This window comes from Nannobrachium achirus (genome assembly GCF_963921795.1).
Source record: "Nannobrachium achirus genome assembly, chromosome: 11".
Classification (NCBI taxonomy): domain Eukaryota; kingdom Metazoa; phylum Chordata; class Actinopteri; order Myctophiformes; family Myctophidae; genus Nannobrachium; species Nannobrachium achirus.
In genome coordinates this window covers 54,186,364-54,201,144 of record NC_137820.1, presented here as the reverse complement: position 1 = coordinate 54,201,144, position 14,781 = coordinate 54,186,364, and positions in this window count along the sequence as shown.

Genomic DNA, 14,781 nt, shown 5'->3' with positions numbered 1-14,781 from the left:
CCTCTGGCGCAGATCCGCTTTCTCCTATGAAAACATATCCACACGCACACATATCTCATCGGCTCCCCTGTAACATGTATAGCTCAAAATGACTCTGTATATGTGAGACCTGAACAAGGCGGTCCTTCTCTGTCTGAGCTCCCGATAGCTGTGCCTTCAGGTCCTCGATGCTGTCCTCCAGTCTCAGCACTTGGTTGGACAAGAGGTCTTTTTCCTTTGCGACATGACATGGACCCAATTACTGAATGTCAGTCTCCAGGTTTTCTTCAGAATATGTATGACACTGATTTACTATGACACTATGTATGGCATGTTACTAATATGGAGGAATAGATGTTTTATTTTCAAGGACCATCATAACTCTGAGCGTGTAGTAGTGGGTAGACATCTGGTACCTTGAATCATTTGGTTCCATTTGTACACTCTCAGAGTTACAGATCTCTAATTGTAATTTATGCCTTGAGAGGCTCAAGCTCTTTATATGCCATAATTTTGCATGTCCATAGCAAAAACAGAATTATGACAGATATGTCCACCACAAGCCAACATGGCGATGACCTCTCATGTCTAGTGAGTGGTATGATGATTGAGATTGGTGTCACTCACCAGGCAGGCCTGTCCCAGTCTGCTGCGAGCCTCACTCAGTTCGTCCTGTACCTCGTTGTGGGCCCGCACAGAGCGCTTGAGCATCTGGTTCGCTTCATTCAGTTGACTCAGCAACGTCTGCTGCACCTATAAAGCACAGACATATAGACAAATCAAAGGTAGATCGGTATTTGAGTTATTGTTAATGTTTATACTACTCTGTTATCACAACTCTGCTGCCATGTGGTTCATGCTAATGGTTTAGTATGTTGTATTCTAACAAATTGAAGAAAAAAAAAATAGATGGTGTCTCTCTCTCTCTCTCTCTCTCTCTCTCTCTCTCTCTCTCTCTCTCTCTCTCTCTCTCTGACCTCCCTGCTCTCTCACTCCTGCATCTCGCCGCCGCCAATTACCACAGATGACAGAAAAACAATTGCAAAAGGAGAGTTAATATAATATGCAGGTGTTTAGATTGCACTCTACCGTTGTTAAACTGATCTCCTCTTTAGCAGACTTGAGTTTCTGGAGGGCTTGACTCGTCTCTTCTGACCTCAACTCAGCGACCCTTAGAGACTCTTTCAGTTTGCTCAGCTCTCTGTCAGCCTCCTGTTTCTCCTGGATGAAAACAGTGCAAGACCAATGTGTAATAATAGTGGCATCAGATTGGCTGAGTATAAGTCAGTTATTCTATTAGAGCTGTACCGAGGTAGCATGGCAGGTGGATTGTTCCACATAGAACTTGTCAAATTGTACACACCTCTCTGTAACGGTCTGTTGTTATAGGTGAAGGTAACATTCTGGTAAGTGGGTTGGTGTTTCTCTCAATTGAAGAGTGTGAGTGTTGTGTGATACTTCCTTTTGCCAAAGATGACCTCATGTTCAACATGTCCATCTCCAGCTGCAGAACCCTTGCAAGAAGATTTCACAACAAATATTGATAATTAGGGACTCCTCTGTGTCAGAATAATACGCTGTTCTCAATTATACGCAAGTCAATATCATGGTAGATTTATCAGGATGCCATTTTAACCACTTAAACGTTATATACTTAGTTGGCCGGGTACCCCAGAGCTCTATACTAGGGAAGCTAGTATTCCGCTATATACAACGAATCTCTATGCCGAAACTGGCATCTAATATCTGCAAGCTCACAATACTTTGTGCCGCATTACAACGTACTGTGAGCTAAGCTTGTAGAACTGCTATTTTTGCTGAATGTTTGCCTCAGAATAGGGATGCTAAGGTTCATGTGGTTAAATGGTGTCCTCATACTGACTTTTCTTGAAGATCTCCACGCAATCGGTTCTCCTCAAATCTGGACAGCTCAGCCTCCTCCTTCTCTTGCTCAAGAGCACTCACTGCTTCTGCCAGCTGCTGTGGAGCACAGCGCGGAGGTGAGCGCAGTGGTGGAAAAAGGACTACATTCTTTACTTACCTAAGAATATCAATACTGCAATATAGAAATACTCTGTTACAAGTAAAAGACTGGTAATCAAAAAAGTATTGGCATCAAAATATTCTTACAGTACCCAAATAATTTATTGAAAATAGTTAATCTACAACGCGTTGTGAGCTTGTAGATTATCAGATTTTCAGCCAAAGTATATAGAGCTGAAGTAGTTAATGTATGTTTTGTAATAACAATCAAAACCGACACCGACATCAGTTATTTCCAGCAAGTGACAGGTTGTACGATATAGATTATAGGTTTAGGATTAAGAGAAATGATCTAGAACCATTCCTATCAAGGCACCAGCCAACAGAAGGCAGAATCTAAAAATAAAAAATCTAATGTAATCACAGGGAACAGGCCAGCCAGGCCAGCCTGTGACCACAGTTCATCCATGGTTAACGTCAGTTGTCTATGTCCGGTACTGTATCTACGACGTACTGTAGCCGACATGGTATGACTCCAAATGTGTGTAGGATTTCAGCCTGATCCGAGACCCATTGACTTCCATTATTACATTAAATTATATAGATATTTCAAATGATATAAAACACATTTGTGTTTTGCAAGATTATCTGTGTGTGTGTGTGTGTGTGTGTGTGTGTGTGTGTGTGTGTGTGTGCGTGTGTATGTGTGTGCGTGTGTATGTGTGTGTGTCCGACCCTATTATTCACAGACCAAGCCTATTATGCACACCTTAAAAAAGAGAGGGGGGACACAGCTCTTGTGTGTCCAAGAGCTGTGTGGTCATCATGTACCTTGTGTTTCATGTCCAGGAGCTGTGTGGTGCTCATGCTGTGGTGAAGCTGTGTTTCTTTGGTCTTAAGCAGATCTGTACTGCAGTCTAGACGGCCGTGAGCTTCACGCAGCCTTTGCACTAGCTCTGCTCGTCTGAAGCCACTCTCCTCCAGGGCAGCCCGTAATTCAGCTCCGGGGGAAGGACTAGTAAAGGATCGAGGAGCTCCCTCCGGAGCCAGGCGGGACGTTGAGTGCCATCGTCGTCTCATTGCTGGTTCATTTTGTCTGAAGCCACCACTGCTACTACCAGACGTGCTATAGGAGAAGAACACATAATCCCACTGATAATGACAGCAACTAGAAGTTCCAATTGAACAAAGAGTCTGAGATGAATACAGTTTACTTTATGCAAATACAATTTACAAACGTGCATCTTCTTCTCACCTTGTGCTGACTTTGGACAGATACCCTGATCCAGAGATATTTGCCATCCCACACCATGCTGAGGACTAACATAAAAATGGATAGGAATAATAACAATATATTCCACTCAAAGAAGTTATTGTAACAAAAAACGAAAACAAAAAAACACAACTGGTCCTTACCTCAGCTTTAAAGCGAGACTTGGTGTCCCACATATCGAGATCAGTACGAGAAAGTGGGCTTGTGGACCTGAATGGGCGTCTAAAGATTCCAGCTGAATCCCAATCTTCACTGCTCTTTGTAAGTGAGAGAGCACAATCCTTATCTTCCCACATATCCACGGCCTGGCTCTGTCCAATGGAAGAAGAGACAGGGATAGCTTGTCACACATTCACACAACAGTGGTACATACAGTGGCTCTGAGGAGGCATCTATTCCTAGAACTGATGTCCTGGAATTTCAACGTGTTTGTGTGCTCAGCAGCCACAAACACATATTAAAATGCATTTATCCATGACACACACACACACACACACACACACACACAAATGTGCATCTTTAATGTGAAAGATAATAGTAACTCCCCCAGCCAACACACAAACGTCATTTCTCTTAAAGCCTGACAGTTTAATGGACAGATCACTGGTGACCGATTGCTATAGAGATTTTGATGCTGTTTTTTCTGCAGCCAATCATTTGTTCTATATTTACCGGTACCTGTATTCCAATATAGTTGCTAGAACTCTATCAACACAATGATTAGAGATATGAAACATACAATATGGTACACACACATCAACAAAATATTCACACTATAAGGTTGGGCAATTAACTGAAAATATATTGAAACCTTAATCTTGCTCATGCAGGTTAATCGATTAATTGAGAAGCAGGGTTTTTTGTGATAATTCTTTATTTATTTGTTAATGAATCTACACAAAAAAAGTTATAGATTTTTGATCATTGATAAAATCAATTAATCTGATTAACCTGTATGAGTCCTGTATTATACAGTAATTTGTTTTACAATGGTGGCATAGAAATAGTGAAAATAGGCAATCTACAATCTACAACACTCACACGTCAGCTATTTTCACTCCTTTTTTTGTTGAAAGAAATCATTAATTAATTGTATTTAAGGCAAAAAATAATTGTGGTATTGATTTGAAGTCATATCATCCAGGCCAGCCCTAATTTACACAGTCAACTATAGCTGACAGCTAATTACAACATGATATTGATTTGTAGGCTACTGTACTGGGAATGCAAATTAAGGCACCATATTAAAATACATTAATTAATAAAACTTACTGACTGTCTGAACCTTGCAGCATAACCATTCCCAGGCCTATGTAAGCCACTCCGCTGCTTTGATTGCAAGCTGGCCATCTGAGTGCAGCTCTTGAAGGAACGTCTCCATGGTAACCTGTGTATACAGACGGTTGGATGGGAGTGCCATAGTCCAACTCTGCTCAGATTTTCCCCACATGAATGCAGATCCTCAATGGGCAGGTTATTGTTTGTTGACATGCCTTGTTAACAACACCTGTCCTCTCTCATAAAACAACTAAACTACTTTTGACATGTGTTCATGAATTTGATTACGGTTGTTTCTGGTTGGTTACTATATTAACAACTTAAATCCTAAATAGTGTTGACAGGGGTCTATAGACTAGCCCAGTGGTTCTCAGAAACTCTTTCATGTCAAGGACCCCCAAATTGCAACTTAGCCCGCTGACCCCCATTTGAAAAGATAAGCCAGAGACCCCCATAAGAGAAGATTCTTACGGCTCTAGCAGTGATTCCCAACTATTCCCAGTTTGACATGCATTAGGCTACGGAACCCCATTTAATGTTATTTCTATCTCGAGACCCCAATTTAAATTGTAAAATCAATGTTAATTGTGGGCTCGCCAGTACCTGGCGAGCACACTTTAGATATTGTCATTATTGTGGGCTCGCCTAAAGGCGAGCACACGTATGTTATCTTCATTATTGTGGGCTCGCCTAAAGGCGAGCACACGTATGTTATCTTCATTATTTATTTATTTCTATACTAGTCAGTATCCTAAAACTTTGGCGCGCTTCATCTCCTAAACGCTTACACCTTTCAACACCATTCAAATTTTTATGTGTTCAGCTTACTGAGGACAAGTGTGCGTGTATTTTTCTTTTTGAAATGTTTTGTAGTTTAATTATAAAAAAATAAAAATGTTTAACTTTAAGCACCCAATGCATTTCCAATGGGTCCCCAGAGTGGAGAGAAGGATAATAGACCCATGTTTATGTTAAGGCGCTGTGGCTGCAGTGTTCACACTTCAGATATGCTATCTATATCATTGCGTTCACACAGGTCTGCTCTCTGATTTGATCCAAATGTCTACGCTGTGTGATGTATAAAACTATAGTTATAGTTAAAACTATAAATAAATGTCCCTCTCCACTCTACTGATTACACAGCTGTGATCAAGAATCAAGTCCGGGCGATGGGATGTAAATCCCATAGCCATATATCCTAGAGCCCGCAGGGACAGTCAGCCATATTAGTGGTTGTTGTTGGTTGTCAGGGAGATATCAAAACCAATGCATTTCCAAGTCAGATCCACAAACACAATAAAAGCCATGCTCCACTCCTCAGTCTGGAGTGGCCACATAGAAGAACGCCTTGGTTATAGACATAGTGGAGGACAGATGTGATCTGGGATTGTTAGCCTACAGTATATGCACTCAATATACTCCACTACAGTTGGAGTCCATTTGACAGTTGCTGGTTCCCAAACACAGAATCAAAAATGTAGATCTAGAACACATATAATATGTACAGTACAGTAAGGTTCAGTAGAGTACAGTAAAAGTACAGTAAGGTTCAGTAGAGTACAGTAAAGTACAGTAAGGTACAGAAAGGTACAGTACAGAAAGGTACAGTAGAGTACAGTACAGTAAGGTACAGTAAAGTACAATACAGTACAGTAAGGTACAGTAGAGTACAGTAAAGTACAATAAAGTACAGTAAAGTAGAATAAAGTACAGTAAGGTACAGTGGAGTACAGTAAAGTACAGTAGAGTACAGTAAAGTACAGTATAGTAAGGTACAGTAGAGTACAGTACAGTAAGGTACAGTACGGTACAGTAGAGTACAGTATAGTATAGTACAGTAAGGTACAGTACAGTACAGTAAGGTACAGTAGAGTACAGTACAGTAAGGTACAGTAGAGTACAGTAAAGTACAGTAAGTTACAGTAGAATACAGTAAAGTACAGTACAGTAGAGTACAGTAAAGTACAGTAAGTTACAGTACAGTACAGTACAGTACAGTACAGTAAGGTGCAGTACAGTATAGTAAGGTACAGTACAATACTGTAAGGTACTGTACCTTACAGTACCTTAAAGTATCCTATTTGTTGGGTTGGAACCGAGCCCACACTGTTTCGAAGGAACAGTATTTCTAGTGACAATATCTAACCGTCATATCAAGTTCTCCTCAAAACTTCGGTTCCTTTCTACTCCTACATACTTAGTGAGAAAATGAAAATAAAAACATCAATGTGTTCAGCTTACTGTGGCGACGTGTGCTATTACTTTTTACAGCAATCGGCCAAATGGTGGCGCTGTAGGAAGCCTTCGAAAGTGCGAACTTTGAACAGGTATAGCTCATGCTCTGTTATACGTACAGCAATGAAACCTGTATACACGTATGCGTCTCCTCATGCCGAACAATTTTTACGCTCTGACTTTTGACCTCTGATCTTTAGATCCCTCAGAATTTGGAATTATATGAAAAACAGTAAAAATCTATCTCCTCCTGGGATCTTTGCGATACGCGCATGAAACTTTTTTCACATGAACTTTGGACCAATACGGTCAAACTAGTCTCGGCGGATTTCTTTTAAAGTGAAATATATTTTATTAATAATTCAATCAATGTTGCGGTTTTATGCAAATTATTCTTCGGCCTCTAAATCATACATGCAAAGTTACACGTTCATGGCATTTGGCAAAGATGTGGAGGGTTAGTCAAAGTATCACTGAAACCAATTTTATTCCAATCGGCCAAAGGGGGGCGCTATACGAAGCGTTTGAAAATTCAAACTTCAAACGGGCATAAGTCATGACTCGTTTCGTTTGAAGACATGCAACTTGTTACACGCGTGCTTTGACTCGAGCGGAAGACATCTGTGTCGTTGTTAAGTAAGCTCCGCCCCCCGATTTTCCGCCATATTGAGCAGTTTGTAAAACGCGTAAACCCGCTTTTATTCTGGAATTTTCACTCCACGTGCACAAAACTTTTGTTACGTGAACTTTGGACCGATATCTAAAGATCTGTCAGATCGGATTTCTTTAAAATTGAAACATGCTTTTTAAAATAAATTCAATGAATATTGCAGTTTTATGCAAATTATTCTTCTGCCTCTAAATCATACATGCAAAGTAACATGTTCATGGCATTTGGCAAAGATGTAGAGTGTTAGTCCAAATATCACTAAAACCAATCTTACCCCAATTGGCCAAAGGGGGGCGCTATATCATTTTGAGCAGTTTGTGAAACGCTTAAACCCGTTAGGATTTATTTTTGCAATTTGCATGAAACATTCTACACACAATCTAAGGACCTTTATCTAATATGCCTATGAAGTGCACACACACAAAAAAAATAATAATAATGAATATAGCTGCAAGCAGCGATAAAGTGGCCAAAGCCAAAAACACCTCAAATCATGAACACAGCCTGCAATGTGCGTTAAATCTTGCAAGCACATTCCCAATAGGTCAAGGAGCAGATACCACCCTTCTTACATTGGCCTGTTATAGCGCCACCAGCGGGTCAACTTTTGCACAACACATTTTTGGAACAAAATGGACCAATCTTTGACGTCAGTAACGTCAAAGAGAGCACTGCCTGCGATCTTGACATTTTGTACTTTTATAGCCATTGTTTTCTGGCTTGAAGCGAGCCCACAATTGTTTCGAAGGAACAATATTTTTCTAGTTTATTTCTATACTAGTCAGTATCCTAAAACTTTGGCGCGCTTCATCTCCTAAACGCTTACACCTTTCAACACCATTCAAATTTTTATGTGTTCAGCTTACTGAGGACAAGTGTGCGTGTATTTTTCTTTTTGAAATGTTTTGTAGTTTAATTATAAAAAAATAAAAATGTTTAACTTTAAGCACCCAATGCATTTCCAATGGGTCCCCAGAGTGGAGAGAAGGATAATAGACCCATGTTTATGTTAAGGCGCTGTGGCTGCAGTGTTCACACTTCAGATATGCTATCTATATCATTGCGTTCACACAGGTCTGCTCTCTGATTTGATCCAAATGTCTAAGCTGTGTGATGTATAAAACTATAGTTATAGTTAAAACTATAAATAAATGTCCCTCTCCACTCTACTGATTACACAGCTGTGATCAAGAATCAAGTCCGGGCGATGGGATGTAAATCCCATAGCCATATATCCTAGAGCCCGCAGGGACAGTCAGCCATATTAGTGGTTGTTGTTGGTTGTCAGGGAGATATCAAAACCAATGCATTTCCAAGTCAGATCCACAAACACAATAAAAGCCATGCTCCACTCCTCAGTCTGGAGTGGCCACATAGAAGAACGCCTTGGTTATAGACATAGTGGAGGACAGATGTGATCTGGGATTGTTAGCCTACAGTATATGCACTCAATATACTCCACTACAGTTGGAGTCCATTTGACAGTTGCTGGTTCCCAAACACAGAATCAAAAATGTAGATCTAGAACACATATAATATGTACAGTACAGTAAGGTTCAGTAGAGTACAGTAAAAGTACAGTAAGGTTCAGTAGAGTACAGTAAAGTACAGTAAGGTACAGAAAGGTACAGTACAGAAAGGTACAGTAGAGTACAGTACAGTAAGGTACAGTAAAGTACAATACAGTACAGTAAGGTACAGTAGAGTACAGTAAAGTACAATAAAGTACAGTAAAGTAGAATAAAGTACAGTAAGGTACAGTGGAGTACAGTAAAGTACAGTAGAGTACAGTAAAGTACAGTATAGTAAGGTACAGTAGAGTACAGTACAGTAAGGTACAGTACGGTACAGTAGAGTACAGTATAGTATAGTACAGTAAGGTACAGTACAGTACAGTAAGGTACAGTAGAGTACAGTACAGTAAGGTACAGTAGAGTACAGTAAAGTACAGTAAGTTACAGTAGAATACAGTAAAGTACAGTACAGTAGAGTACAGTAAAGTACAGTAAGTTACAGTACAGTACAGTACAGTACAGTACAGTAAGGTGCAGTACAGTATAGTAAGGTACAGTACAATACTGTAAGGTACTGTACCTTACAGTACCTTAAAGTATCCTATTTGTTGGGTTGGAACCGAGCCCACACTGTTTCGAAGGAACAGTATTTCTAGTTTATTTATTTATCTATCAGGCAGTCATATCAAGTATCAAAAAACTTCGGTTCCTTTCTACTCCTACATACTTAGTGAGAAAATGAAAATAAAAACATCAATGTGTTCAGTTTACAGTGGCGAAGTGTGCTATTACTTTTTACAGCAATCGGCCAAATGGTGGCGCTGTAGGAAGCCTTCGAAAGTGCGAACTTTGAACAGGTATAGCTCATGCTGTGTTATACATACAGTCATGAAACCTGTATACACTTATGCGTCTCCTCATGCCGAACAACTTTTACCCTCTAACTTTTGACCTCTGACCTTTAGGTCTCCCACAATTCGGAATTATATGAAAAACAGTAAAAATCTATCTCCTCCTGGGTTTTTTTTGTTACGCGCACAAAACTTTTTTCACATGAACTTTGGACCAATACGGTCAGATTTATCTCGGTGGATTTCTTTTAAAGTGAAATATCATTTTTTAATAATTCAATCAATATTGCGGTTTTATGCAAATTATTCTTCGGCCTCTAAATCATACATGCAAAGTTACACGTTCATGGCATTTGGCAAAGATGTGGAGGGTTAGTCAAAGTATCACTGAAACCAATTTTATTCCAATCGGCCAAAGGGGGGCGCTATACGAAGCGTCTGAAAATTCAAACTTCAAACGGGCATAAGTCATGACTCGTTTCATTTGAAGACATGCAACTTGTTACACGCGTGCTTTGACTCAAGCGGAAGACATCTGTGTCGTTGTTAAGTAAGCTCCGCCCTTTGATTTTCCGCCATTTTGAGCAGTTTGTAAAACGCGTAAACCCGCTTTTATTCTGGAATTTTCGCGTCACGTGCACAAAACTTTTTTTACGTGAACTTTGGACCGATATCTAAAGATCTGTCAGATCGGATTTCTTTAACATTGAAACATGCTTTTTTAAATAATTCAAACAATATTGCATTTTTATGCAAATTATTCTTCTGCCTCTAAATCATACATGCAAAGTAACATGTTCATGGCATTTGGCAAAGATGTAGAGTGTTAGTCCAAATATCACTAAAACCAATCTTACCCCAATTGGCCAAAGGGGGGCGCTATATCATTTTGAGCAGTTTGTGAAACGCTTAAACCCGTTAGGATTTTTTTTTGCAATTTGCATGAAACATTCTACACACAATCTAAGGACCTTTATCTAATATGCCTATGAAGTGCACACACACAAAAAAAATATAATAATAATGAATATAGCTGCAAGCAGCGATAAAGTGTCCAAAGCCAAAAACACCTCAAATCATGAACACAGCCTGCAATGTGCGTGAAATCTTGCAAACACATTCCCAATAGGTCAAGGAGCAGATACCACCCTTCTCACATTGGCCTGTTATAGCGCCACCAGCGGGTCAACTTTTGCACAACACATTTTTGGAACAAAATGGACCAATCTTTGACGTCAGTAACGTCAAAGAGAGCACTGCCTGCGATCTTTGAAACCAATTTTATTCCAATCGGCCAAAGGGGGGCGCTATACGAAGCGTCTGAAAATTCAAACTTCAAACGGGCATAAGTCATGACTCGTTTCATTTGAAGACATGCAACTTGTTACACGCATGCTTTGACTCAAGCGGAAGACATCTGTGTCGTTGTTAAGTAAGCTCCGCCCTTTGATTTTCCGCCATTTTGAGCAGTTTGTAAAACGCGTAAACCCGCTTTTATTCTGGAATTTTCGCGTCACGTGCACAAAACTTTTTTTACGTGAACTTTGGACCGATATCTAAAGATCTGTCAGATCGGATTTCTTTAAGATTGAAACATGCTTTTTTAAATAATTCAAACAATATTGCATTTTTATGCAAATTATTCTTCTGCCTCTAAATCATACATGCAAAGTAACATGTTCATGGCATTTGGCAAAGATGTAGAGTGTTAGTCCAAATATCACTAAAACCAATCTTACCCCAATTGGCCAAAGGGGGGCGCTATATCATTTTGAGCAGTTTGTGAAACGCTTAAACCCGTTAGGATTTTTTTTTGCAATTTGCATGAAACATTCTACACACAATCTAAGGACCTTTATCTAATATGCCTATGAAGTGCACACACACAAAAAAAATATAATAATAATGAATATAGCTGCAAGCAGCGATAAAGTGTCCAAAGCCAAAAACACCTCAAATCATGAACACAGCCTGCAATGTGCGTGAAATCTTGCAAACACATTCCCAATAGGTCAAGGAGCAGATACCACCCTTCTCACATTGGCCTGTTATAGCGCCACCAGCGGGTCAACTTTTGCACAACACATTTTTGGAACAAAATGGACCAATCTTTGACGTCAGTAACGTCAAAGAGAGCACTGCCTGCGATCTTGACATTTTGTACTTTTATAGCCATTGTTTTCTGGCTTGAAGCGAGCCCACAATTGTTTCGAAGGAACAATATTTTTCTAGTTTATTTATTTATTTATCTAGTAAGTAGACGGGATTTTCGGTTCCTTTCTACTCCTACATACTTAATGAGAAAATGAAAATAAAAACATCAATGTGTTCAGCTTACAGTGGCGACGTGTGCTATTACTTTATACAGCAATCGGCCAAATGGTGGCGCTGTAGGAAGCCTTCGAAAGTGCGATCTTTGAACAGGTATAGCTCATGCTGTGTTATACATACAGCCATGAAACCTGTATACACTTATGCGTCTCCTCATGCCGAACAACTTTTACCCTCTAACTTTTGACCTCTGACCTTTAGGTCTCCCACAATTCGGAATTATATGAAAAACAGTAAAAATCTATCTCCTCCTGGGATTTTCGCGTCAAGTGCACAAAACTTTTTTCACATGAACTTTGGACCAATACGGTCAGATTGATCAACCAGATTTTTTTTAAAGTGAAATATAATTTTTTAATAATTCCATCAATATTGCGGTTTTATGCAAATTATTCTTCGGCCTCTAAATCATACATGCAAAGTTACACGTTCATGGCATTTGGCAAAGATGTGGAGGGTTAGTCAAAGTATCACTGAAACCAATTTTATTCCAATCGGCCAAAGGGGGGCGCTATACGAAGCGTTTGAAAATTCAAACTTCAAACGGGCATAAGTCATGACTCGTTTTGTTTGAAGACATGCAACTTGTTACACGCGTGCTTTGACTCGAGCGGAAGACATCTGTGTCGTTGTTAAGTAAGCTCCGCCCTTCGATTTTCCGCCATATTGAGCAGTTTGTAAAACGCGTAAACCCGCTTTTATTCTGGAATTTTCGCTCCACGTGCACAAAACTTTTTTTACGTGAACTTTGGACCGATATCTAAAGATCTGTCAGATCGGATTTCTTTAAAATTGAAACATGCTTTTTAAAATAAATTCAATGAATATTGCAGTTTTATGCAAATTATTCTTCTGCCTCTAAATCATACATGCAAAGTAACATGTTCATGGCATTTGGCAAAGATGTAGAGTGTTAGTCCAAATATCACTAAAACCAATCTTACCCCAATTGGCCAAAGGGGGGCGCTATATCATTTTGAGCAGTGTGTGAAACGCTTAAACCCGTTAGGATTTTTTTTTTGCATTTTGCATGAAACATTCTACACACAATCTAAGGACCTTTATCTAATATGCCTATGAAGTGCACACACACAAAAAAATTATAATAATGAATATAGCTGCAAGCAGCGATAAAGTGGCCAAAGCCAAAAACACCTCAAATCATGAACACAGCCTGCAATGTGCGTGAAATCTTGCAAGCACATTCCCAATAGGTCAAGGAACAGATACCACCCTTCTTACATTGGCCTGTTATAGCGCCACCAGCGGGTCAACTTTTGCACAACACATTTTTGGAACAAAATGGACCAATCGTTGACGTCAGTAACATCAAAGAGAGCACTGCCTGCGATCTTGACATTTTGTACTTTTATAGCCATTTTTTTCTGGCTTGAAGCGAGCCCACAATTGTTTCGAAGGAACAATATTTTTCTAGTTTAACTCAGAGAGTGTACAAATAGAACATTTGTGCACTTGTGCAACAAATGTAACTCTGACCCCAATGGGTCAGAGTTACTGACCCATAAGGGTCTATTTGGTATCATTTAGCTGGGGACCCCCTAGAACTCCCTCAAGTAACCCCTGGGGGTCCCCGGACCCCACTTTGAGAAGGTAGGCCTATCGCTGAGGTAGTCTACTTGGTCCCCGGCCCGCCCCTTTCCCTCTACACCAAATGTAAAACGTCATGAGCTGTTGCTCTGCAAGCAAAGTGTGAAATACTGCATGATCCTCACAAAGTCATAGGAAAGAAAATGATTGTCATCATCACTCAAACACAACCCAAAAGCTTTCCGGTTGTAGCCTACATGTTGTTATTGCTCCAATAGGCTAATAGGATTTTGCTCTAATACTGTATAGATAGATAGATAGATAGATAGATAGATAGATAGATAGATAGATAGATAGATAGATAGATAGATAGATAGATAGATAGATAGATAGATAGATAGATAGATAGATAGATAGATAGATTGATTGATTGATTGATTGATTGATTGATTGAAGACTTTATTAGAAGTTTGCATAGAAAAAGGTACAGTTTCATGACGGTACAGTTCACTGGTACAAGGTCTACTAAAAGGAGATCCTAGAAAAGACTACGCTTATTTCCACAGGAAACCATTAAAGTATCTCATATAACATTAATAGATAGATAGATAGTTTATGGTTACAAGTTACTGAGAAGTAAGGGGAAAAAATGAAAGAAAGTACTCTTAATGAACAGTCCAAAAAGAAAGCAAGGAACATTACAAAATGTAAATATAAAGAGTCAAAACAGCTATCACACTAAAAGAAGAATATAGGCTGTAGGCTAAAGTGCCCAAAGAAATAATAATATCAGCAATGGAAACAATTTAGATTGATTCAATCACTAAAACTCAAATTACATATTTGCGTATTCCTCAATTTGGCAATTTGTCGTTTTAGTTCATCTTTCTACTTCTACTTGTTGGAATGTAATAATGAGTTAGAAACTCTGAGTATGAAACATAGCATTAGTTCACCCCCAAACTTTCTGCAGGGTGAGTAATCGATAGAAAAAAAGTCATTTTGTCACCCCCAAACTTTCTGGGGTGAGTAATCGATAGAAAAAAAGTCATTTTGGGGGTGAACTACTCCTTTAAGCCCTGAATTGTACAATGTATTTGTTCAATAAAGTTGAACTCT